General features: G+C 46.8%; 1 long non-coding RNA gene across 1 annotated transcript; it reads right to left on the reverse strand.

Moving 5' to 3' along the window:
* On the reverse strand, window positions 1-27,559 carry LOC144152807 (uncharacterized). Its single transcript, XR_013319229.1, has 5 exons — window positions 27,405-27,559; window positions 16,116-16,267; window positions 12,720-12,796; window positions 849-929; window positions 1-164 (listed from the first exon to the last, which is right to left on the reverse strand). It is a non-coding gene; the product is annotated as an uncharacterized LOC144152807 (long non-coding RNA).
* Window positions 27,560-27,651: the final 92 nt, after the last annotated feature.

Below are 27,651 nucleotides of genomic sequence, written 5' to 3' on the forward strand. Positions count from 1 at the left end.
CTGCGGCAAATGTAGCCTTTATTCATTGCGTTTCAACCACAAACACTTTCTGAGAAAAACCAGATATCGGCTTCCCGGGCACATTTCCTCGAAGGCGAGCAGACACTTTACGGGGGTTTGAAGGATATACTTATTCCATAGATATACTCGGCACTTACGTTCCCCTGTAAAAACAAGATAATGTAATATTCATAAGCATATACACTCTCTATGTCCCTACAGAACTGTATTTTTCAGCAGGTTAATGTGTACTGTAGCCAATTCGCAAAACTCTTTTCGACATAATTTTTGCCGAAATGACATTTAAGTTGTAAATACCATGTTTGCGGTTCTACAAAATATGAAGGCACGGCTTCGTGCTTTTGTTTATGAACGCAAAACTAAATGGTGTGGCTCTTCGGTGCGGCAACAAAATTGTGACGCTTGGGCTTGAAAAATCACCCTGTCATTTGGAATACATTTTTTTTAAGTTGTGCCAAGCGATTCCTATGAGCCACATAACATTTTGCATCACAGATGTCTCTGATATCTGGCAAAATACCGTTTTTGAGCTTGTTAACGAGGATAATAGAATCGTATGATTTCTTTGAAACACACAAAACGGCAAGAAACAACGCCACTTTAGCATTCCGGTCCTTGAAGGTCCGACACAATACAAGTGGAGATCTTGACTCTAGACAAGGCTTGTTCACTAGGTGAGGTCTTGAATGAGCTTTTTTCTAACACTCAACGATGGCTACGTAAGTTTTTCGCAGCAAAGAAAAGTAAATCCCAAAGTATAGTTTTCGTTAGAATACTTTGGTTTTAGTGAATGAAACATCGGTTGATAAGTGTGAATCTATGCTTACCGTTCTCAAAGAAGCCGAAAATAAAGCAGCCTTCTCTTGCATTCCAGTATAAAAGCGTAAACGTTGTGATCGCTTCTCTAACTGAAGAAAAGAAGGTTAAATTAGTTTTATATTTCCAGAATCCACTATTCTAACGCATTACAAAAAGAGCTTGGAAAATCCTGTATACGAGAGGTTTGCACAAATATCAATGACATAAACTTAATGTAAGTTCGTTACTATTTTTGGCAAATTTATATTTCGGTGTGAAGACCCCTCAAATCGGCCTCTACCGCACTGAAAGCATAATCTTTCTCTGCTGTGGTACAGTTCTTTCCTGGCGACTGTAGTGTCTCTGATGTACATAGAAAGTCCTGTCGTTGAAATTTATTATGCTCTACGCAACTCCGGTTATTCTTCTACCGAGCAAAAAATGAAGAAAGCTCACCCTAACACGTAAGACTTGAACGTAGGGAAGCTGTACGCAACCATCGCGACCATCACGAAGGTTTAAGGCTACTTCTTGGTTGCCGCAGTGACCTCTAGTGGATCACTATTGTTATGAATGGGAGGGTCTTTTATTAAACCGGAGAGTTGGGCGAGTTGGTTACTGGATAATGAACTCATACTTCCAGCGAACATTAACACCGGGTGACGAAGGATAAAACGAAACACACGCTAGCCTTCAACTTGAACATGAAAACTCGCATATATGTACAGGATTCAAAAAACAACATTATTCGGTGAAAATAAAATACCGCAATCATTGCATTCGCTCTCACATTGAAGCACCAACAACGCGTGTTTACATTGTAGAGGACATTATTTTTACCGACACTTGTGCATTCCAAGCTGGAGATTGCGCATAGTCAAGACACACCCCTTCTCTTCTTGAAAACTGCATTTCTTTGGTTGAAAGTGCCAAAGACGGTACAATGACACAGTTCTATCCCTCCATGTTAATCAGAAAAGTATCCACCACTTCCCTCTCAGTTTGAGAATCACATCTAAACAAGATGCTCGTCTGCATGAATTTTGGCGTGCACCCGTACCTACGGCAATGTTCCGCGAGGTGACCGGCCCTCATCTGCGCACTCATAGCTGCGCAGTGCTCTCTCAACCTATGATTGAGACACCTGCCAGATTGACCGACGTAGCACCATTTGCAGTCTAAAGGGATCCGCTAAACCACACCCGCCACGTACTCAAGAAACTTTGTTGGATGTTTTGTGACGCAGCTCTGCTCATTGCATGGCTCATTAACCTCTAGGCGGCCGAATGAAGTGGTGAGGCCTAGCCCACTTTTATTCACAGTTGCGTGAGGACGACAACATGGGCCCGAGAATCGGAGAGCGCCCGTGGAGTGCGGCCGAGCAGCGCGGAAGCCATGATGTTCTGTGGCGCGTGGCTCGTCGTGTGTCGAGGGCACGCGCTGCTGACGATGGCGGCCGCGGCCAATGATGATGATGGTGGGCTCTTGCTCTCGATGACGAAGTGGCCACTACAAACCTTTCGCACCATGGTTGAAAGCTTCTCAGGTGCCGAGAATACTGCCTGCACACCACATTTGCCACCGACCTTCTAGGCGGTGGGACAGCTGGTGCACGTATGGCACAGCGAGCACAGGGGTTTTCTTTCCCGGGCCATAAACAACTGCTGCTTGAGGGTGTGAAAACCCTCAAGCACCTCCTTTCACCTCCTTCAAAAGGCTCTACGCAACAGAACGCACCATTTCTGGTGGATAGCCCACCATTTGCAATTTTTGAACTTGCTGCAGCAACCTTGCCTGCATTTTGTGCGGGCAGGGTCTAGTGAGCACCGCCTTTATGGAATTCTCAGCTATGCCTTGATTCACGAGCTTCCAATGGGCGACCTGTGAGGTAGAATGCCCGTTTCGCTACGAGGAGCATACAGCCAACACCGCTGACCATCAACAAGGAACAGGTGCACGCCCAAAAACTGCAGAACACCCGATTCAGGCATCTCGTTTGTGAACATTAGACCCTCTGCACACTCTGCGAAAATGCGGAGCACATCCGCAACCATCGTCACTTAGTCATCGGTTCCAACATCCTCCATAACAACAAGAAAATCTTCGACGTATCGGCATACCTTGATAACCGAACTATCTTCAATGAGACAAGATATCGGCCAGGCGAATTTTGCCACGAATGGGTCGCTCAGCCAACGGGCACTGCATGAGCCAATGTATGCGGCCCTTTTATCCCCAACTAGGCTATCCTGGGACCTTACCAGAGTAGATGGCATATAGCAGTCTAAACGTGACTTGAAGAGTGACATGAAGTGAAATGAGTGACGTGATATAAACTGCTTTTTTTCGTTACCTGCCGCGGTGGCTGAGTGGCTAAGGCATTGTGCTGCTGAGCGCGAGGACACGGGTTCTGTTTCCGGCCGCGACGGCCGCTTTTCTGATGGAGGCGAAAAGCTAAAAGCCCGTGTGTACGAGATTTGAGCGCACGGTAAAGATCCCATGGTGGTCAAAATTAATCCGTAGCCCTCCACAACAGTGCGCCTCATCGCCTGCGTTTCGTAGGCGCGTTAAGCGCTACAATCAAGCTTCATTTCACCTGAAAGATCGAGCTTTTCGTCCCCTTCCCTGGTTTTCTGCGAGAGCATACGATGACTAGGTTGCTCAAAAAAAAACTAAAGCTTGTGTCAAGTATGCTTGCTATAGTGGTGAGTAGGTCCGGCAGGTTGTCGTGCGAAGCTAGACTCTCTCGCAACTTTTCGGTAACAGGACCTCAAAGTGTACTCGTGGCGCTACTCTTGGGGTAGTCTAGCTCGGATGAAAGGAGTGCACGAACACGGTGGCACGTTGAAACTTGTGGTCTGCGGTGGTTAAGTCCTTGCAACGGCGGAAATCAGATAGCAAGGCTCCTAACGTGGTGTTTGTCCCAGGCGGCTCTTCGGTGTTTCACTGTCACCAGCCACTTCATACTCCCAGTCACAGTCTGGTTGGTGAGGATCCCTGGCACCTGGAATGTTGCCGAGAATGAGATCGTAGACGGGCCGACTCATGCAGGCTGCGATGACCTTTCCTACCAAATACGGCCTGGGGACCTGGATTTTTGCTTCTTCAAGGTCCTGGACGAAGCCATCAAGAAGAAAAACTCGGCGTGTCATCCCAGCCAAGTAATCGTCGTCGACCATAACCAGCGCACATTGGGTGCGTCGCATCCAGTGTCTCGGAGCACGCTGGAGAATTTCCCTACCACCCGTCCAGGAACAACTGGCATTCCCTTTACGAGAAAAGGCCAACTTCTACAGCTGGTGTTAAGATAGTTGGAACCACGTCCAGTTGCGCCCAACATCTGGCCAATGCGGAATTGGGTTTTCAAGGCTCTCCTTGGAGGTCTGTAAATGGCACATGCGATCACTTTGTCGTCGTCTCCTGATCCGCTCTGACAATTGTCGGAACTGTGACCTGGCCTGCCACACTTGGAGCTCTTTTTATGTTCTTTGCTCACAGTGCGACAGTCTTGCGCGCGCTGTCCAGAACGATCGCATAAAACACTTCTGTGTTGCCTATCCCCGATGTGTCTGCTGCACCCTTCGTAATGACCGGCACGTACGTTGGAGGCTTATCTAATTTCACGAAGTTTTGCGCCTCCAGGAAACGGCCCGTGACATATGCCAAGGCCACCACGGAGGCACACTTGCCTTCCTTCAAGACCACGACGAGTCTCAAGTGGCAGCAACAGTAGAGTTGCTCCGAGATTAACAAATGGTGCATACCTTCGTAGGTTTTGGAAATGTTGCCCATTACCACCCAATGGTTGAAGTAGATCGAGAGCCTTATTGCAAACTGCTTTCCCGTCTCGCCGTCTTCAGCACGGGCTTTGCGAAACTTCTCCTGGTACCCCGTTATTTGGATCTGAACCATTGGAGCAGCGCTTTCTTGACCTTCCTGTAGTCAAGAGACTCATCTGTAGTCAAAGGCCAATAATGGTGAGCGCTTCCCCAGACAAGCACATACTGAGGCCTGCGGCCCAATTTTTCCTTCGGCCTCCCATGTCCAGTCGCTACGCGCTCGAAGCTTTGCAAGTACGCGTGTAGGTAGTCGCGTCCTTCATCAAACAGGTGTAGGAGCTTCTGCGGATTCACGACGGGTACATTTCGGTTAGTTTCCTTCCCCGCAGTAACGGCGGTGGTGCTTTTCAACCCTTCTTGAAGACGAATCTTCAATTCCAAGATTCGCATTTTCCTCTCGGCAGCGTCCTTGGCTATTTCGGTAGCTTAGCGCCATCCCCCTTTTTCCCAATATGCAGCTTGCTTACTCGGCAGCGTCTTGCCGTCCCTCTCTTTTCCGTTGTGCAGCTTCACGGAGTGCCTCTCTTTCAGCTGCCCATCCTGCACACTGCTCGGTCCGCTGGGTGTCGATCCACCGGCGAAGTTTTAGTCCTGAGAGACCCAGCTGCGTACCGATCGCCACTGGCCTCTCCTCATCCAAGATGGAGTCTTCAATCACATGTTTTCACAGCACTCAACTTCATCCTGCATATGTCAAGGGTGCGATCCTGTCAGGCTCGCCACTTTTGTTAGGAATGGGCCAAGGACCACGCAGACGGAGACGAACGCTCGTTAACACGTTGAAGATATATTTAACGAGATGAAGGGCAAGCACACGACGGGAGCAAAAGACACTATGGGGAAAAGAACAACACAGTCTGCCGGTGCACAATATACTCTAGCAGTTCGGAAGGTCCGAGGGCAATGCCTGGTAGAGATTGAGCTCAGATTCCGTCGCCATGGGTTTGTGGCGACTCAACAGCAGGGACGGCAGAGCCCAACAGCCGGAATGGAGAGTCAGTAATTGGTGTGTCGCCAACGTGACAGAAAGACGAGCCGAGACACATCTGAACGCTATGCCGTCCACCCAAAAACTGGGGCTCCGTTTTATTCCACGCTTGTGGCGTTCGTGGCTGCTTGCGCACCGGCAACGCGTGGCCCGCTCTCATTGGTTGTCGCTCAGCCCCAGCGCCATCGCCGCTGCAGCGCTGCCACATAGCCCCCTCCCCTTAAGACGGAGTCGGGAGGAGGAGTCCATGTAGAGAGGGGTACAGCAAAACGCACAGTCTTTGCGCTGCGAGTTTCACGGGTGGGGGTGCGAAGGGATGGGAGGGTGGCGGTGTTCAGGGTGGAATGGTGGGTGGTGGAGTGGAACGCAGGCAGGGCAGCTTCGGTGAATGCGGGCTTGAGGCGATCGATAAAAACGACGGTGTCGCGGCGGTTGACGCGAACTGTAAACATCTTGTCCGAGCGTGAAATGACGAGATGAGGGCCGGTGTATGGCGGTTGAAGTGGCCGTCGGGTACTGTCGACACGGATTAAAACGTACTGGCTGTCAGAAAGGTTTGGATGGATAAAAGTGTGCTTGGTAGAACACGACCGTGGTGGTTGGGGACGGATATATCTGAAAAACCGGGTTAAATCGTTCACGTAGGACAGTCCAGAGGACGAAAGGTTGTCTTGCGGCTGGGAAGGAACCAGGAAGCCGGCCGGTAAGTGCAAGGACGTGCCATAGACCATTTGAGAGGCGGCACAACCAAGATCTTCTTTGATGACAGTGCGTAATCCTAGCAGCACAAGAGGAAGGTGAGCTGTCCACTGTTCAGGTGATTCGTGAGCCATCAGTGAGGGCTTTACCTGGCGATGAAACCTCTCGACCATGCCGTTGGCTTGAGGATGGCAGTCTGTTGTTTTTAGGAGCGTTACACCGAGTAGGCATGTCAAACGGTGAAAGAGCGTAGACTCAAATTGGCAGCCACGGTCTGTTATAATCTCCGACGGCACGCCAAAACAAGCGATCCACGTGGACATGAGTGTGGTAGCAACAGTCTCAGCTGTTATATCGTCAATTGGAACTGCCTCCGGCCAGCAAGTAAAACGGTCGATCACTGTCAAGATATAACGGTAGCCCTTAGATGGTGGTAGTGGGTTAACGAGGTTGACATGAATTGTGGAGAACCTAGAGTCCGGCAAGGAAAAATGGGCCAGAAGGGATGTGGTATGCCGAGGGACCTTGCATTGCTGGCAGGCGAGGCAGGAACCAGCCCTTGCGCGTACGTCAGAATTCATGCCAGGCCAGACGTATTTCTCGGAAACCAAACGCCGTGAGGCACGAACTCCAGGATGAGAGAGACGGTGAATAGAGTTGAAAGCAGTGCGCCTGAGAGAAGCAGGTTTCGGAGCTCCTCGTCATCTCGTTTGGCTTGAGGCAAGTCCTGAGTACTGAAACGTGAGCGTTGTATGGCCGAAATACAGCTAAGGGCATCGTTTGGGATGTTGGTAACTCTCTTGACATGCTGAATGTCCGTCGTGAACTCTGCAAGATACGCCAAGTGTCGCGTCTATCGGGGAGAATATGTAGTCTTCGATGACTTGAAGGCGTTCGTAAGAGGCTTGTGATCGGTGAAGATCACGAAGTTGCGGCCCTGAAGGAAAAGAACGGAAATGCTTAACGGCGAGAAATGCCGCCAGAAGCTCCCGCACGAAAGTGCTGTAGCGTTGCTCAGTTGGAGAAAGCTTCTTCGAAAAGAAACCGAGCGGCTGCCAGGTGCCACGGATGTGTTGCTGAAGTACACCTCCAACCGCACAGTGAGAAGTGTCTACCATCAGGCTCGTTGGAACGCTGTGGCGCGGGTGCACAAGGAGAGTAGCAGAAGCCAGGCGCTCCTTGATGGCAGTGAATGCGCGATCGGTAGTTTCAGGCCATTCAAGCTTGCACTCGATAGACTTGGAAGCTTGAAGGGAATTTTCGAGAGGGTGCACAATGGCCGCACAAATTCACCAGTCCTAGGAAACGGCGCAGTTGGCGTAAGGACTTAGGCCGAGGGAAATCGATTATGGCCTTCACTTTGTCTCGTAGAGGGCGAATTCTATTGTGGTCAACGAGGTGACCGAGAAACTCCAATGACGGCAACCCGAATGCACATTTTTCGCTGTTAAGGATAAGGCCATGCTCTGCTAGGCGTTCGAAAACTATCCACAGATGGTGCAGATGCTCAGACAACGATGAACTGGCGACAAAAACATCATCTATGTAGGCGAAAACAAAAGGCAAGCCACGGAGGACGACATCTATGAAGCGTTGAAAAGTCTGAGCTGCGTTGCGCAACCCGAAAGGCATCCGAGTGAATTCGAAGAGGCCGAATGGTGTAATTATGGCAGTTTTCTTGACGTCATCCGGGGTACAGGGATTATACCTGGCTTTTCGGAGGTCAAGCCTTGAAAATGTGGTACATCCGCTGAAGCTATTGGTGAAGTCCTGTATATTAGATAGGGGGTACCTGTCGGGTACAGTGGCCACGTTCAAGGAGCGGTAATCACCGCAGGGTCTCCTGTCACCAGATTTATTCGGGACCATGTGTAACAACGAGGACCAGTTGCTCGAGGACGGGCGACCAATGCCAATCTCAACCATGTGATGAAATTCTTGCTCCGCAATTTTATATTTCTCCTAAGCAAGGCGACGTGCCACGGCATGCGTAGGGGGACCGGTTGTAATGATCTGATGAACGACGTCATGCTTCACTGGCTTGATCCAGTTAGGGGGTGCAGTCAAGGAAGGAAACTCAGTCAGGAACTCCTGGTACAGAGAAGGTAGGTCGCAAAGAAGCGTAAAGGCAAACGGGAAGACTGTAGACGATCGGCCTGTGACAGAAAGGCCGGTTGCGGCGTCCAGGATTCTTTTTCGGGCCATGTCAACGAGGAGGCCAAAGTTCGAAAGGAAATTGGCTCCTAGAATGGCGTGACTCACGTTAGCCACAAGGAAAATCCAGTGGGACGCATGCCGTAGGCTGATGTTTACCATCAGGGATTTTTTTCTGTACACGGGGATGCTGGACTTCTTAATAGCTTGGAGATGGCCCAGTGGTGGTTGAGTGCGGTCAAAGGAATTAGCAGGGAGCACACTCACTTCAGCACCAGTGTCAACTAGAAAACGCTGACCACTCGGTGCATCTGTGATGTAGAAGAGGCGGCTGTCGCTGGCTGGGGAATCGGTCGCCGCCGCAAACGATCCCTCGTCGCGTTTCCCGACCAGCCACAAGGACAGGTGCAACGTTGCGCCGCTGCACCGAAGCGGCGATAGTACCAGCACAAGGAATCAGTGTGACGGGGCTGCTGGCAGGTTGTGTACTCCTGACGCTAAACGTGCGGCGACGATGGAGGGGGGGAACGACGAAACCGACGTGTGTTGCACCCTTGCGACGAGCGGCAGCCAGCAGACGCGATGAGCTCCTCCAGGGTTTGCGTGCGCTCTTGTAGAGCGGTGACGTCGTTGGATACCGGTGAGGGCAAGGTGATAGAAGCCCCCACGGTGGTATGTTCGGGAGATCTAGCGGATGCCACCGTGGTTAGAGACGAATGTAATGTGGCGACTTCCATTATCTTGTCGGCGTGCGCAGCCAATTGTGGCAAGGAAGGTCAGAAGCCGTCGCGAGGATCATTTGCACAGACGAGGGAAGCCGTTGTAGGAAAAGTTCCTTCAGCAAGCGGGAGTCCGTGGTGGAAGGTGTGTCGCCGAACAAGATTTGCAGTTCGCGAAGGAGCTGTGAAGGTCGACGATCATGGAACTATTCCGCAGAAAGCAGCCGCTGGAAACGCTGCCGCTCCTAAGGCCTCGTGCGGCTCAAGATGGCAGCCTCCAATGTGTAGTAAGGGTTCGTGGTAGGTGGGTTTGCGAGGTTGTCGTGTACTTGGACCGCGATCTCGATAGGTAGTGACTGTTGGAGATGGTTGAACGAGTCTCTTGCGACGTGATGTGGCTCATTCGGAAACTTGCCTCGGCTTGAAGGAAGCACACATCGGGGTGCTCGGCGCTGAAGGTGGGCAAACGGCAGGCGATGGCGGAGATGCCATGTGAAGAGGCAGCGGAGGACGCAAAAGTTCCGCTGGTGTCGCGAGGAGGGTCCATTTTGGCTCCTTGACTCCGCTGCAGCGTCCGGGTCACCAATGTCGTGAACGTGACAGAGAGACGAGCCGAGACACGTCTGAACGCTATGCCGTCCACCCAAAAACTGGGGCCCCGTTTTATTCCACGCTCGTGGCGTTCGTGGCTGCTTGAGCACCAGCGACGCGTGGCCCGCTCTCATTGGTTGTCGCTCAGCCCCAGCGCCAACGCCGCTGGAGCGCCGCCATAGGTGAACCAGTACAGCGATGACGGTGCGTGCCAAGACGCGCTCTCTAGCCTTGACACCGAGGGTAGCAACGGTGTTGCTTCGGGTTGCCCGTCGACCAGGCGTCCCACGGGGTGGTTTCCCACGTAACCGCGCCATGTTCTGCCACTTGCCTTACAGCCGTCGTCGTTCGAGCCCTAGATCACGGCCCCTCTTCCTTGTCATCGTCGCTGTCGTTCGGGCTGGCACGCATGCGCGGCCAATAACTCACGTGGCCATTCATGACAGTGCGCTTTACTTCCTGTTTTCTTATCTCACAAGCAGCCTGTTATATTTTTCACTTATATAATAACACACATGAACGATCCCAAGACGTCCGTGTCTTACTTCCAGAGAGGGCGGCTGCCGACAGCGCAAAAAATTACTACGTGCCTGCGAGGACTCCAATGCGCGCATAAGCGACGCGTCGGTCCCAATAGCACCTGACGTGCTTTCAAATTGCGCATCCTGCGGTTTGTGCCACGCACTCGTGCAGTACAAAAAATTGTATCCCCGCCTGCCCGCACTTGGAATAGCGAAAAAAGCATGTATCTAACGCACTTCACGTACCTGTGCTTTTATGGCGCTGACTATACAACTTGCCGTTCATATATTCTTTGGGTGGGGGTCTTGTGAGTTAGTCCTCTCGGAGCCACTTGATGCCAGGCTTCCTTACATCCGGGACTGTCTTATCCTCAGGTTTTTCTGCCCCCAGCTAAGACATTGGCTGTCACAAGCTCTTATAAGAAGTGAATACACGACCTCTTAATTGCGGTATGGCCTGCTCACCCAGAAATACATCGTTCCTCCTTTATCCTGCAACGGCCAAGTAAATGCTAATGTTTAAAAAATGTATTCACGCCGTTAGTCTTTCTTGGGCTACTTCAATGAAGAAATTTTGGTCTGTCGGTCCCCCGAATCAGCCACCCGGGCCTAGATAAGACGTTTGTTGAACAGTAGGTTTATTTAGCCAGAGCCAAATGTAAACATTTAGGTGCGTACTTTGGAATTGGTCATTCGTGTCAAGATTGTTCAGCCAAAACAAAATGGTGCGAAATCTTAGGCAAACCAACACTAGATAAGGAATATTCGCAGTGTTCCTTTATTAAACGTGCACTCTTGATTGATTTAATAAAGATACTTCTATAAAAATACAAGATCAGTCTCCCATAGTTTTCCTAACGGCATTTTAAAAAAATCAAACGGCGACAGCAACGAACGGCTCCACTAGATAGGTTCCACGTTCAGCTTGGAACTCACGGAAGCGCTGGCATCGACACAATCCGCATGGAGCAGTTGAACGCGCAAAATTTGAATTGACTTGAGCAAACCTTTAGCGTGTTTATTTTGGGAGGAGAGACAAAGGAGACGAAAAACATGAGAGGTGTAGAAAGAGAAGGGAGGCATTTACGTGCTATGGGTGCCCTCCGACTATGATCTTTCGTCGACCATTTTCACCTAAGTGAGCAGATGCGCGTCCAACTTTCTTACTTGTTGCATCCGTCAGAGCTTTTCCCGCATAATCAAGTTCCGCATTTGCGTCATTGGGGGGCATTGGTGTTATGGAATTTATCTTGCATAGCCCTATTTCGGTGGTACGCTTGCATTTTTATCTAGGACTATGTATCGGCGATATATATATTTTACCAATGTGTAGATGAATTGAAGCTTTAGCAGATTACAAATATTTTGTGGAAAGCTGGTAAAGTAATTGAATAATATTTCGCACTATAAACTACCCATATTGTGGCCACGTAAGCAAAGCCTCTACCGCGCGCACGAAGACGAGATCGATGCCTAGACTCACTCAGCAACCAATGTCAGGCAATACAGGCGCGAAGGTTCTGTAATACAGTCGTTGTTTGTAGCGCAGGCAATGCTTGCACCATCAAAGCAATGCAGCTACAGAACGTAACCCGGGCAACAGCGCACAACCCAGCACCGTATGTAGGGGAATTCCCCACTGCCATCCTCTGGTCGGGCCGGTTATGGCGTCTTGTAGGTTCCAGGAAGAAGGAACGTCGCCGTTGTTATTATCTTAGTTACACTAAAAAATTGGATTGCCATTGTTACTACAGAAAACCAGCCCATTTTAACGTGCAACGAAATACGAAAAAAGATTTAACATAGCCTAACCGCCCCCCCTCACAAAAAGCTCGGGGGCAGCAAATGCATCAGCGCGGTCCTCTTTTTTGTTGTTTTGAGCGCCCTTTGCGACACAAAACACTGTGAGTTGGTGTTCTCAGTTTAATACCGAAAATAATTTCGAGTAGTTCTATACCTAGAATCTAGTCAACCACAGAGAAATTTCTGAAATCAAGGGTGTAAAAATTATGCGACTTCCCGCGCCTAAGCTACAACCATTTTATTTTTATTTGGTGAACTCTGTATATGAATATACAAGCTAGAAGAAGTGTGTAAGTTTTACGAATATATTTGCGCCCGAAAATATCTTATGTATCATTCGCGACATGATTACAGGGTACTTTTGAGTTACGGCATAAAAATCATTAAAAGTATATTTTTACGTTACTAAAGAGCTTCTCAGACGCCATTCCTTGGCATCAAGTATTATCTGAAAATACCGTTGCAAATATATTTTCTTTTGAAATAGAAAAGAATGAGATCGTGCTTTTCTACTGACAAAAATAGAATGTTCAGGACGCCTATGCTCGATACATCGATCTCGCAGTAGGCCTAGCCATTCACTTACGTGGGTTAAGGGACACGGTGAGCGTGGGATTACCCCACCGTGGTGAAGACAAATTTCCGTAAAGGCGTTCCCATACCCTGCACAAGAACAAACGACCGAATAAAGTGTATTAAGCCATTGATAAAATGCTTGGTATGAATGATCATACAACCCCAAAAACAAAACTCGTGCTTTCGGGATGACGTTCCTGCCAACTTGGAAATGCATCATTTATGGGCACAAGCAGGGTGTTCACTATATTAGCCTTGAATGCTGATCTAGCATAAAAATGCTTACAGTTCTTATGTTAACAAAAACGCGTATCCAATACCGGCAAGAATGCTTCCTTCAAAAGCAAAGTGAACCCTGTATCCTTAGATGGAACGCCGGATTCTCTTCTTTTGCTGTCTCTTTCCTGATTCCGCGATTGCTTTCTACGCATATTCATTCTTAATGTTGATTCTCTCCCAAACATTCTCCAGAAAAGGCTACTGTCATGTGTGCAAACACTTAGATTTCTTCGGCCACTTGACTGCGGTTTTAATTTTGGAGGGCTGTGCGGAGACAGAAGCGGCTAAGTGAAATGAGTTCAATACTTGTCGGGAAAGACCAGTGAAGTCTAATAAAAGTGTAAAGGCAGACCTCGGCAATCAAAGAAAAAGCATATATTATGCTCACAGCATTTTGGAGCTACCCTTTAAACAATTTTTCTTACTTATTACAGGCGCTACAACTTAAAGGTGTTTACCGTGGGCAAGTGGGAGATGCAGCACGGACACCAGGTGCTCCAAGCAGGACTATTCTAAAATTGTGTTGTTTCACGACATATTGTGAGCTTCAGATCGGCTAATTACTGAAAAATAGGGTCTTCTGTTTCCGTTTTTACGCATCTGAAGCAGCTAAACACAGCAGTAATCGGTTCAGGCTTCATGAGCTTTTCCATTTTTTGTCTCCTATTTTATTTGTGTTTTGCTTTCGAGTTTTAAGTTTTGAACAAAGTTATTTCGCATTCTTGTCACCGTTAAGTCAATTGTCTTGTTAATTTCATGTGCATAATAAAAAAGGAAGCAAAGAGGTCTGTTGTGTTATGCTGCTCAACGGTTTTTGGGAAGTCAGGTAATTGCGTCTCAAAGTTGATGCAGTGTACTATTTGTACCATGCAGCTTGATTTCTGTTTTATACGTGTCATTCTACAGAAAAAAACCTATTTTGCGTACTATAAATGATTTTCCGTGTAGTATAAAGTATAAAGCAGAACTCAGGCCATGATGCAACTCATAGAATAATAGGCAATGGCCATAATTACTGGCCAGAAAGTCAGAAATTTGCACAAAAATAGCATGGAGGCCACGCATACGAGTTATATTGGTAATATGCTTTGCAAAGCAGTGTTCCGTACGGGCCTTCGAGAGCTTCACCAATTGCTGGCTTGTGACCTTTCCCAAACAACTGCCAATAATGCCAGCCGAGGTAATGCCACGCTCGGACACGCTGGCTATTGATAATATACCATGCTTAGGCTTGGCACTTTCCACAGCCTGGTTGCCTTCGTCTGTCTCCATGAGCTCATCCAACGCAGGTATGTAGTGCTGGCTTCTGCGGTAGTAACCATCATCTCGGGTACCTGAGAGGCTACACAAGATAGGTTCACCATAATGTGAAGTCTTTCTCGTATAACAGCAGATCTGGCCACAGTTGTCTAGTAGTCGGCCGGCACCTCTTAAGATTTGCCAAATCAAAATTTCGGCACTCAGTCCCCCGTCGGGAGCTTCTGTAGAGCACCCGACCTCGGTGGGGTCAGCCCAGTCGTATAGCAGAGGGTGCTAAAACTGTCTGGGTCCAGACAGGCTGCATATGAACTGGACCTTGGTGATGTTAATTGTACGAACCCTTTCTAGGGAGGCAAGCTTAGCTCTACTAATTCAGGTGCTCTGGGGCACTAGCTGGGATATAATTGGGTTAAAGGAAGTTAAAAGAACAAGAGAAGGCTTCAAGTTAACGTAGAATTCTTCAGCAATAATGAAATAGTCGCAGCCGCAGTGATCAAGCTACATAAGCATCGCAGGTTAAAGATAGCACAGGCGTACACGCCAGGAACTAGCTACGATCGTAACGCGTAGAACTTCACTACGACGACGTGGAATGAATCAGAAATTAAGAAGGGCACCATACAGCTCACGAATCTGATGGGTCACTTTAACGCAAAACTCGGTAATAAGCAATTCGGGGAAAGCTCAGTTGGAAACTTTGAAATGGGCAATGACAACAGTGGGGGAGATATACTGGTGGGACTGGCCGAGAGAAATATTCTACTGTTGAAGAACACATTCTTCTACAAACGAAGGAATAGGAAATGGATATAAAAATTTCCTGATGCTAAAACAAAAAAAGGCGAAATCTTCTTCATTTCAAGTGGCCGCCCAGGTATTTTGCAGAAAGAAGATGTTTTAAATAAGGTTCGGAGCACCGACCACAGGATCTGCCAATGCAAGGTAATACTGAATCTCAAGGGACAAAAATGGCACTTCGTGAAAAGTAAGGAACCCAGCATAGAATCAGAGTCAGGGCGAAGGAGTTACGAAGGCGAAGTAAAACAAACCAGCATGTCTGACTGCCTCCCTCTCCCATTTCCACCATGCGTCACCGCCGAGGAGAATCTAACGCGGGCTCAGCATACTTCCCTACCCCTCACACTCTCATCAACTTTCCTCCGCCTTTTAAGTGCGATGCACTTCTTAAGCGACCCTGAACCTGCGTCCACCGGCGATGTCCGCATAGCATACCCACGTGGGGGATTGGCCAGGAATCTCCTCGTCTTCCTTGGCAACGGGGGGAGATGGGCGCGCGCTGCCTGGCCGCTGACATGGCACATACCCACGTGGGGGATTGGCCAATAATCGGGCGTGAGAAGGGCTAATGCACCCGCTTAAAGGAGTACTGACACGAAATTTCAAAGCTGAGATCCGCTCTAGCAATCAAGTACAACGACAACACAAATAGGTGTCTCTGAATAAATGCATCTTTCTTTCTTTGTAGTTGTGTGTGTGTGTGTGTGTGATCTCTCTTTCGCGAACATTACCGAACCGCGCAAATTCAACTCGTGCATTCGCACTTTCACATTCTTCCCCTCGGGGAAATGCGGGGAATTTTTTTCTTCTTGTCTTCGTCTGCTCGGTTATGACGCCGACGCATTTGCCAAACCACAATAACGCACGCCGAACTGCTTCCTACTAAAATAATGACGCCTGAAAAAACTTGCAGAAGGATACCATTTCGAGATTTCATAAAGAAACAAGTTATAGTAAATCTTTTTGGACAATTTTATGTAAGATATATGGCGACTGGGTGGCACAACTTGTATTTAGGCATAAATTACCATTCATGTTAACGTGACCCCTCCAGTGAAAGTGTACTTACGTATAGTCACCTCTAACGAAACTTTCTATACACTCGTATTTTTTCCTTGACAAGTGTACTTTTTTCCATGCGAGGCATTCAACCCTTTTTCCCTCAATAATCGGTTCTACAGTTTGCACGAAGACCCATATTGGACTGGTAGTATCCAAAGCCTGCAAAAAATATGTGTAACTTGAATTACTCTCCGAGCCAAAACATCAGGAATAGCACGAAGTAATCATTTGTAGAATGACGTGCAAAGGTTAGGTTTGGATCTTTCTGAAGTATATGATAACTGGAAATACTACAAAAAATGATGTACCCATCCGACAAATGCCGACAATGGTGGAGCGCGAAGCTTTGTCGTGACGGATTCTTTGTTTGCCATCTATACTTTCGAAGCCGCTTCGACAATGTCAAAATAGACGAATCAGATAGACTCCGGCTTCATAACACGAGGACTCATGCTCGATTCCGGCGAAGGGGAGCTTTTTCTCTTTCATTCCCGCAATCTCGTGTTACAGATGCCATCAGAGATAACAATAAAGATTCGCTCTGATAACCTCTGTGAACATTGACCATATCAACGGCATCACACGGTGGTAGCATGGTTGGTCGAGATACCAAAGCGTGTAAAATATGTGTACTATTTGTTACTTGTCTCATTTACGAGTAAAATTGCACTAAATTACATATTTCCACCTCCTGTCTATACATGTTCTTCTAATGGAGGCGTGTGGTTATACAAAACCGGCGGAGCTTGTGCTTTATTGAAACCATGCGAAAACAACCTGTATGATGACGTCGCGCTCAAATCATAAATACCCATTGGAATTTTCACAATAGTACGTATCATTACTGGGTCTGTACTTTTCTAGAACTGAAAGAAAACAAATGTTATGACGTTGGTAGCCTCAGCAATAACCTCCGAGGAAACCTTACAGAACATGTGGCCGAATTAGCACCTAGGGTACAATGGTTTGAGAATGCTACCAAATAGAATTTAATACAACAACTGTAATTTCTACGCTGTGCCCATGCACTTCTCGCACGAAAAGCCAATGTCTGAAAAGTTTCTTCTCATGTTTAGATGACGTTGACCTGGTTTCTAAATTTTAAATGTTTTGCGCAAAAAAAAAAAAAAAATATTCCCCTTTCGCAGGTTCAGCTCACGCTAGAGTTTCTTTTTCTTTGTCCTACTTCTAGGGCGTTTTTACTACATCCCTACGTTTCACTAAAAAAATCATAAAGGTGGCTGCGAACGCAAGAAAAACGGCTGGTTTTTGATTATGGAACGACGACGTACTTCAGTCAAGTTTTACCTCCCAACCCCTGGTCATTGTGTCACCGTTTTTTTTAATCTACATGCAAGCATGTCCGTATTTTTCAGGATTTCGCGCATCCCGGTACCGCATAATATGGGCCTGTGATAGCCTCTCCCTATCCAGGCACCAATTCCATGCCGTTCTTCTTACCATCACCTTAGCACCAGCAAGCGCTATGAGGCCTTCCTTCGGGACCAAAACCTCGATATAAAAAAAGGCCTGGCCTGCTTCGACGACGGCATTGAACCTCCACCCAAAAGGAGCCATGCTGCCTGATGAACGACGGAGACGTATCCGGCCTACTCGCCTAGGCTGTGGCCAAATAAAGTGATTCCGTCTATCTGTATCTCAGTAAGCGGCGTTGAAAATAATAGGTTACGGTTTCAATGCAAGTAGCATGAGCTCCTAAGAAAGGCATGGCGATACAGAAAAGGCCGCGCTACCCTAAAAAGTTGCGGGCACGTTAAGTGAACGCGGAAGTTATCTGCATAATCGTGTAATGTAAGTTGCGCCAGCGGAGGCGAAGGTAAAGTGGTGATTGGGACAGAAAAAAGCAGCAGGAAAGTTTATCAAATCATTTGAGCTCCAAAAAAAGTCATGTTGTGCGTAAAAACTCCACTTGGTTTTCCAGGGATTCAAATTGACAAAACCTGCTTTGAATTCATCATGTGATTTCCGCGAACGTTGATGAAGCCTCGGTGCAACACAAGATTACTGTCCCATACAAGAAACATGTCTTGGTAAGCCGCTGTGCCCCTGTTTTTCAGGGAGGACACGCTTTCACCAGTCACTTCGTTTGACGGCTGAACCCAAACGATACATCAGGGGACTGATGCTGTCTGTGCAAAATGCAGGTTCTCTAAAATGCTTGAAGCGAAGTACGGCGACCTTAGAGGAATAAGTGCATGCTCTTTTTTTCACCTCGAACAGGCACTGCAAGCAAAGATATCTGCTATTAGCTCTTGCTTTAACGTAAGCTGCGTCCAGCTCGTTACCTCTCCTTTCGAAATAAACAAAGTAAACGCTTCCCAAGTGCCTTTTTTCATAACAAATGCCCGGTGTCCATGTAAAACTAAACTACTTGCTTTGTTTCATGCCGCACAAAAGAACCTCCTGCGATTAGCTCTTGTTTCCCAGAATACGACGGACCCGACGGGATATTCAGAAACCTTACTCTCGCAGGTTTCTGAATATTGCCCATGGAAGCCATAATAATAAATCGCACTTAGTATTAGGAATCCGTCCATCATGTCTAAATTTGGAGGTGAAAGCCGTACATATCAGTGTATCATGGAACGCAAAAGGTACAAAAAAACTTAGGAAGGAGACATGATTTCACAGAAAGTGTTAGTGCGAGCGAACGATCCTGCGAAGTAAAACTCTTGGTTTAACCCACATAATCACACATTCATCCTTGTAAAACGATGTTTTATGATGACAAGCAGCAAAATGGGAAATGATTGCACGGCCGTCGTGGCCTAAATGGATTGGTGCGAATGTACGAGTGTCAATTTCATTTCACTTGTCACTTTTCTGCGTAGCTCTCACAACAGTCATGATCTTTGATTCCCACAAAGCGTTGTTGCTATCACTCACGTATTAGAGCCAGCATGCCCAGCATACAGTCGCGGTCTGGGCCATGTTTTCCTGTCGCGAAGACACTACTTTTAGGCGTGACAATTTTGGCACGCCTGGCTATCCTCGATGTTCCGGTACTGTTTTTTAGCAATTATGATCCTTCATTTTCATGTGCTCGTTGTGCGTACTTTGCCGTCGAACCCCTTCCAGGCCAGCTGGAGGCGCACGCCAACGCAAAAGGTGACAAAATTTCCTCGGCTCTGCGGTAACGGTGAACTGCCTTGGGGACTGCGACGCCAATATATGCGTCGATATGCAGTCCTTTTGTTGTTTTTGACAGAAACCCACTATGTTCCTTCTCACCATCGGAGCGGCGGGGAAGAGAATATACCAGACACCCAGCGGCACAGTCGGCCAGGGAACACCCGCAGCAACCCATAAAAGGCAAATAAACTGCCGCTTTAAAAAGTAGCAGGAATGGAAGAGCCGAAGATTCAGAAGAGTGCTCTGAAAAGGGCGATATAGCCCACTGGGGAAAAAACGGGAGCGCTAAAGCGGAGTCAAGCACAATCTTACGTGCAAGAAGAGCCATCTAAAGAGGTGAACACGAGTAACTCCTGGCGATGTTGAGGCTACGAAACAAACATGGGAAAGTGCTGTCCAGAAGTCTGCTTAGGCGTGGACGGGCACCTCCGTAATGTTTAAATAACGCCTGTGCCACACGGTAGCCTTCTGTTTACAGTTTTACTCTCGCCCACAACGGCTCCATTTTGTAATTACAATGGTGCACTCGAATGGCAGCCGGTTCAAGGCCTTCCGAAGGGCATTAAAAGGACCGTGTAGCAGAGGTATAAAGGTTTGACTGATTACGAATTCTAAAGCGGAGGCCGTACACAGGAATGAAGCCTGCCGTAATGGAGGGCTGCGGATTAATTTCGACCACCTAGGGATATTTCACGTGTGTTTTCGCTATTTAAGAAAAAGGCACGGGCATTTTTGCTCTAAAGGGACACTGACGACAAAACCTAAGTTTGTCAAAAGGTATATCAGAGTCCCCCCAAAACGAATACACCAGTGTCAGGTGCACTACCATAAAAATATTGTCGTAAATATTAAATAAATGAAACTATCAGTCACCCAGCAGAGATGACAGAAAGAGTGACTGAGCGGATGTGCTCAGTGTCAAGTGACATACAAGCTCTCAAAGAAACAGGTAACATATTTCGTTGATTATAACATTATTAATTCATAAACAACTTTCAATGTACAGGCCCATTTCAAGCAATGCGACATTTGCAAGCAGCCATGCCATAGCGTCGGGGTTGTTTCGATGGTGATAGCGGGTTCGGCGTAGTTTTATAAAAGCTGCGGCGTAGTTGCATGCTTGTGGCCTTCAATTCTGCGCATAAAAAGGCAACTCTACGTAACGGCATCTGTGGAGTCATATATCTAAATGTCTTTTTCGAGTATTTGGATGCAGGTACACACATGACTGCGCAGTAATAACACGCCAACGAACCGGGGTCGCCATTCAGGTGCTCGTACACAGCAGCACCTAGGCCCGTTTCCACAAGAGGCATTGGGCGCTCTTACAAGTGTAACTAACACATGTCGCCGCGTAGTCAAACGTATTGCGTCGAAGCGGCGAACACCCTAGTATTTCTATCGATACTGCAGTGTTCTCGCTGCGTTTGCTGTTTCAGACAGTTCGTAGGTAAAATAAAGGGTCCGTGACACATCCACATTGTTTAAGTACCAACGCACGTGCCCTGCCGTACGAAGATTGGGGCACACAAGGCAGCAGGTATATGGATGTGTACGGAGCGCAAGTGGCTTTGTCGTATGCATCGAGAGCGCGACCAGTGGCTCCTTCGGTCCTTATGCTTCGCTTGGTAGGCATATTTATTCTGCTAAACCACACCACCGTGTGAGAACGTCCCGTCTCCGTTTGCATCACGCGAAACGGTATAAACAGGCGCAATGGACGAAATGCGTTTTTTTATTCGTAGTTTCTTAGAAATTAAAGGTTATTTCACCACCGAATAAACACTCACAGGGCTACGGGCAAATTGAACGTTCGTTTGAACCGAACTCGTCACTGGCCTTCGTTGTCCCTTGATGCCTCCAGCAGAAATAGGACTCCGCGGCTAGGACTCTGAAGGGCGTTCTTGGACTCAGAAGTACAAATACTTAGCAACTGAGCCACCGCGGCGGGGTACAAAAAGATGCCCATATCGGGGGAAGGTCCAACTTGGCTTTGTCTTTGAAATCTTCGAGGGTTCTAGGCATCCTTATATAATTTTCTAATTCCCACCACCAATTTTACCATTCTATAAGAATTTTTCAATACACCATAGCTGACAAAAATTTACCGTCAATTCTTAGCTACTCCTCTTTACCCACAAATCAGCCGTGCCATCTGTGGAGACAGTCAAAGATTTGAGAAACATTAGAGAAAGACAGAGAAAAAATTGGCAGTATTGTCATCTTCACCGCATCTCAACGCTTGTGCTAATAAGGTACGTTCGGTAACTACACACTACGCCAGAGCAAAAGGACGCCGGAGTTAGATGTCCTGATTCACAAAATACACTGAAAAGATAAGTTTTGAAGAACTGTAACGGAAAAATTGTACGTCGGCAGTCATTGCTTTCCCCTTTTCTATCAAATTACCACGTATTAAAAAAACGGACTGAAATATTTCAACTAGGCTTCAAATAAAGCATGAGCCTAACAGCTGTTCTTACGCTTCCGGAACTCGCCAGAATGGCTAGCCTATCAGCTACAGTTGCGCTTTCAGAAATAACCACTCAGCAGAGCCTGAATGGGAAAACTTTGCATGAAATTCTGGAAGCCCTCAAATTATGCATGTAATTGTAGTACTTCCTCAGACCACATTTTAATCTTTTTTTATAAGCAAGCCGTTCACTACTGCCATGTTTCAGGCGCGTATATTGGTCTGAATAAAAATAGGGCGGCTGGTAATTTTCAATTCCCTAATTTAGGAGCATAAGTGGAACCGTCAGCAGTTTTTCTACTAATAAAATTACTATTACTACTACGAAAATTACGGCAATAATATTACACGAGCGAACACGGATGTTTTATCAGGGGGTATTATTGCGGTTTCACCAGAGCCAAAAAAAGTGCAGATACTTCTTATTTTGTGTTCTATAGCTTACACAACTTGCCTTTTGTGCTTGATATAGCATAAAATACAATTAATATGAATCAGTTGCGTTAACTCAGGACAACACCACAGGTTTTCTTACACATAATTCAAATCCAATCAAAACAAATCAAATTTTATTTTCAACAATACAATGTTGAAGGTCACGCTGGCAGAAAAGCTGCTATACGCAGCTTGACGGGGCCAGGGGGCCCAATATAAACTTCAATGACGTGCATGCATACAGTGATAATTAAAAACAACAAAATTCATACAATCACGTAATATACCAAGTCTATTTTTGAAAAAAAAAAACATCTGTGTAAAAGCAGCATTGAATTTGCAACAGAAGGGGAGCAGGCAATCGCCGACAAACCATTTCCCGTACTTTACACTTACTAAAAGCATTCAACAAACAGACCGACAAAATGTGCGAATAAAACTCTGTACACAACATTTACCTATTGACATAAGCATCACGAAGGGCATGTCGCGTAAACGTCCGCCCTGAAAATTCGACGCTGTTTCTGTTTAATATGGACAGAATGTTATGTGCAAAGCTTGGAAAAAGTAATTAGTTCGGCGATATGGTACTAGCCACATATCAGGTTTGCGAGTTTAGTAATTCTGGGTCCGGATTGTTAGGCAAGATAATCGCTTCAGGAACTGCTGATTGAGAGCATCAGAAAACTAGAATTGGAAAAGCAGGCGGTAATCGTATAGATTATCGATTATTATTAATTTATGCTGTGCAAAAAGTGCTCGAGTGGGATGAAGGTAGTGTACGTTTTTAATGCAGTGAACGGACTTCTTCTCTAAGAACTTTAGGGTGGTATTATTATTTTTTGTTGTGGTGTCCCAAACCAACGTGTAACAGTTTAAACGTGATCTAAAAATACAGTGGTGAATTTTAAGTTTGATACTGAGTGGGAAGAAGTCCCGGCACCGATAGAGTACACCCAGAGCAGAAGATAATTGTTTGGTCAACATTTGGAAGTGTGCATCTCAGCTCATGTGACGTGAAAGCACCACCCCCAAAACTTTGTGTTGCTCTACTAAATCGATTTTAGAATTACCAAGATAAAGCTCTTCCGTAACGGATACACGTTTATTTTTTGGTGTGAACAAGATAGCTTTTGACTTTTTTGTGTTGATTATTAAGCCGTTTGCTTGGGACCACTCGCGCAGTTTATCTGGAACAGCATTTTCAGCAGAGAACAAGTCAGTAACGTTATCTGAGGACAGAAAAAGGCTCGTGTCGTCAGCATAAAAGACAAATAGTGAACGGTTATCGATGCAAATGAGATTGTCGGGAACCGCGGGGTAGCAGTGCAGCGCAAGAGAGAGAGTACCAGCGTGGCAGGCTTTTGGAATCGAACTGCCAGTGCGTGCTCATGCACCCAGCACGCGCAGCTCGTCTCTTTATTGTCGTCGTCTTTAATAGCCGGCACCTTGGCGCCGGATAAGAGCGCTGACAAAACGGCGCTACAGGGCCCCCCGGCCAGACGGAATGTCGAACCTCACGTGACGGCGAGGCAGATGAACGTTGGATTTGGAGGCGAGGAGTTGAGTGTCTATGCCTGTGATGTCTAAGCGGAGTTCGTTGGGTGGCGTCTCGAGGTAAGCCGGTTTGAGGCGGTCCAACGAGACGACTTCTTCTCGGCCATTCAACAGTATGGTGGCGGACTTCTGGGTCTTGTTGAGGACACGGTACGGCCCGTCGTAGGAGGGAGTAAGAGGCGCCTTTACAGCGTCTCGCCTGAGGAAAACGTGTGTCGAAGACGCCAAGTCGGGATGCACAAAGATGCGGTCGTCAGAAGACCAAGGCGGGACCAGTCGCAGGTGCTGCATGCACCTGCGAGGGCCCGATGGCGCGAGGTTGCTGGGGTCGGTCATGTCTTAGTCCGGGTCACCACTGTCGGGAACCGCGGGGTAGCAGTGCAGCGCAAGAGAGAGAGTACCAGCGTGGCAGGCTTTTGGAATCGAACTGCCAGTGCGTGCTCATGCACCCAGCACGCGCAGCTCGTCTCTTTATTGTCGTCGTCTTTAATAGCTAGCACCTTGGCGCCGGATAAGAGCGCTGACAAAACGGCGCTACAAGATCATACACGTATACGTAAATAAAAAAGGCCCAAAACACCTCCTTGTGGTACACCGCACCATATTTGTTGAAATGACGACTGATACCCATTTATCGCCACGCAGTGTTCACGTCCGTTGATATAAGATTGCATAAGTGAATGCGGCACCCCACGAATTCATTACTGATTTCATTTCTGACGTAATATATTGTGATTTAGTGCGTCAAAAGCTTTGCTGTAGTCAACAAATATCCCCAGAGTTAGTCTAAGCTTCAATGTTTTTTTTACTACCAATTCCTTCTGTACTAAGAGGGCGGACTCGGTCGAATAGCCTTTCCTGAAGCCATGCTGGCATTGAGACAAAATTTTGTGTTTAGAAAGAAAGCATTAAGGCGGGACAGAATAATTTTTTCTAGAGCCTTTGAAAAAATTGGAAGAACCGATATAGGCCTGTAGTTGGCGGCATCGTTCTTGTCCCCTCCTTTGAATATAACCGACAGTTTCGCTCATTTCATGTTAGCTGGGGAGCATCCGGTTTTCAGGGCAAGGTTATAAATATGAACTAGGTAATAGCAGATGACGTCGAGGACATGTTTGGCGGGGATAATCTCTATATTGTCAACATCGACACTTTTGCTATTTTTAAGGAACTCAAAAGTGCGTTGCACTTTTCAAAAGTCTGTTGGCTGCACGAACACGGTATCAGGAATGTCGCACTGAACACGGTACGATGGAACACTGGGAGGTACGGTACTAGGAATGGTGTTGATGTAATGAGCATTGAAGTGTTCGGAGAGAGCAGTATTATTCAGTGCTTGGCCGTTAACAATGATTTCAAATTTATCATTTGGCACGGTGCGGGAATTCAGGGTATCATTGATAATTTTCCAGACATGGTGTGGACGCGAAGTTTGAGCCTCATAAAATAGCTTCTGGTAATAAATGGTTTTCGCCTTGCGCAGCTCAGCGGTCACCCGGTTTCGAATTTTCTTAAAGGAAACGAGGGTAGAAATGTTTCGTGTTTTTAAGAATGAGCCATACAGTTTGTTTTTTCTTCAATAATTTTAATAAGTTCAACATTGATCCGGCGTTTTCTTACACGCCTTGGGGGCTCTAAAGTTTTCATTGGAAAGCAAGTATTGTAGTGCTTAGTGAATATGGTCAAGAAAGAATTGTACGCATTATCTGCATTGGTGCTGTTCATAACTTGTCTCCAGTTACTGAAGAGTATACCATTTCGGAGCTTTTCCAGGCCGCAATCAGTGATGCTTTGATAGCTAATCTTAGGAGCTATCGGTTTACGTCGTGATGCGCATTCCGAGTAGGCCAAGAACACCGGGGAATGGTCGCTTTAATCAGAGTTAATCCTGCCCGCTGCCGTAACAGGCGTGTCATAATTAGTAATAAGTAGGTCCAGAATAGAGGAACTTGTAACGGTTAGACGAGTCGGTGTTTGGATAACGTTTTTAAACCCGCAAGCAACAATGCGGTGAATCATGTCGTTTGAACATGAGCTATTGCCAAGAAGCTGTTGATGTTAAAATCTCCGCCAAGGAGCAACTGGCGCTTTTTGTAGGACGCATACTCAAGTAGGCCATCTACAAAGCTTTTAAACTGTTCAGTGTTACCTGAAAAAGGCCGATACAACGCACAAAAAAGCACGTCATGTTGCTGCACACAAAGAGCTTCATAATCTTCGGTTACCGAAGAGAAATGGGGCACTTCCTCAAAAAAGCCTGCGTCGCAAGAAATATAGATGGCGATGCCACCGCCACGCGAATTGGTGCGGTTGGCAGAGAAACAGTTGTAACCTGGTAATGTAGGTTCTCTGTTAAAGGACTTAAACCAAGTCTCCGTGAGCATAATGACGTTAAATCTAAATAAAAACTGATCAAGGAAGAAACAAATTGGTCGTATTTTTTTTATAATGAACGGGTGTTGAGATGAATAAGAGAGGTGGTCTTTTTCGCACGAGCACACAACTTAATACATCGTGGTTGCACGAATTCCTGAAAGAGGATGTCATGAGACGCCGAAATCACGCCGACGAGACAAGCTATGCATGTGAGGGATACGTACTATGGCCTACAAAATTTTAGATAGGTCACCTACTGTGTCGATGTGAATGCAATCTGCGCCATTAGATTTCCATGCCAATATTTTGCCATTTCGGGTTCATACGTACCGCCAGTTCGTTTCTCGCTTCTTTGCTATGGCCAAAGATATTAGGCGTTTCTGGCTTTGGCATAGGTGTTCCGTAACGAAGACAGGAGCACTGTTATCTAAGGGGGAAGAGCCATCCGCATTCACGCCTGGTTCACCACATCGCCCCAAGAAGCCGTTAGTGATGCGCTTCTTTCTAGCCTTTTCCAGAACCTGGTCTCGTTTCTGGCGGCTCTTAAACTGGACTATGATGTGATGATGTTCCGCATTACGCGTAGGCACGAGGTGGCATGCTTTAATGTCCTCAGGTAACACTGTCTCCTCGATGGCGGTGCCAACCTTCACAACCAATTCCGTGAGATTCTCAGAATAAGTCTCGATGACTCCTTTCAGTTCTAGATTGCAACGGCGAGAATACTGCTCGTTATGCATCATCTTTTTTTCTAGCTCTTTGAGGCGTTTTTCATTTTCGTTTAATTGCTGCCGCAGTCGCTCGGTTTCGTTTTTATCTCCTTGTTTTCTTTGACAACAGTAGCCAACTTTTTTCTAAAGTCCTCAAAAACTTTGTTTTTGTGAGTCATGCTTTTGACCATTTCGCGCATTTTGGCCCGTACATCGCGATTATCGCTGGCACGAGGAGTTTTCGTCATCTCACACTTTTTACAAACAATACAACAATCTTGGCAGCAGCAACGACGCTTTTTTGAAACAACAAGACACTTGGCTTTCAAACCAACCTGCGCAATGGGACGAGCCAAGCGTTACAGCTGTGCTCTAGGCGTCATCGCAGCTATATCATTTTACGTAGCTATATCAAATCACGGCTATATTTTAGGTTTATGACTACATATTTGTGATTGAATCCATTCAGATTCATTGCGTTTAATATCTACACGGTTAACTTGGGTTTGCAAAACTAAAAACCGTTTGGTTCTCCGTAAAAAGAAAGGCCTATCTTTCGGCTTTTGAGTTCTTCGCAACACAAATAACTCACGTGATACAAATCTTCCAAGGTAAGCCATGTAGCAGCGTGCCCAAAGGAAAGAACTAGTATAGACAAAATTAGTGAACGCCACATATCAGCAGCACCTTATGAGCATTCAAATTATGCAACTTTGAAGCTCTCCTTGAAACCTGCAACAACGTCGGGTCATTGGCAAAGGCTTAAGACGTTCTCTCCGGTACCATTTTTAGAAGCATTATTTAGGGTTCAATGTCAAAGGGAAGGTGGTTGGAAAATT

The sequence above is a fragment of the Haemaphysalis longicornis genome, unplaced genomic scaffold, assembly GCF_048455015.1.
Source record: "Haemaphysalis longicornis isolate Haplotype H1 unplaced genomic scaffold, Haemaphysalis longicornis Haplotype H1 scaffold_9, whole genome shotgun sequence".
NCBI classification, from domain to species: Eukaryota; Metazoa; Arthropoda; class Arachnida; order Ixodida; family Ixodidae; genus Haemaphysalis; species Haemaphysalis longicornis.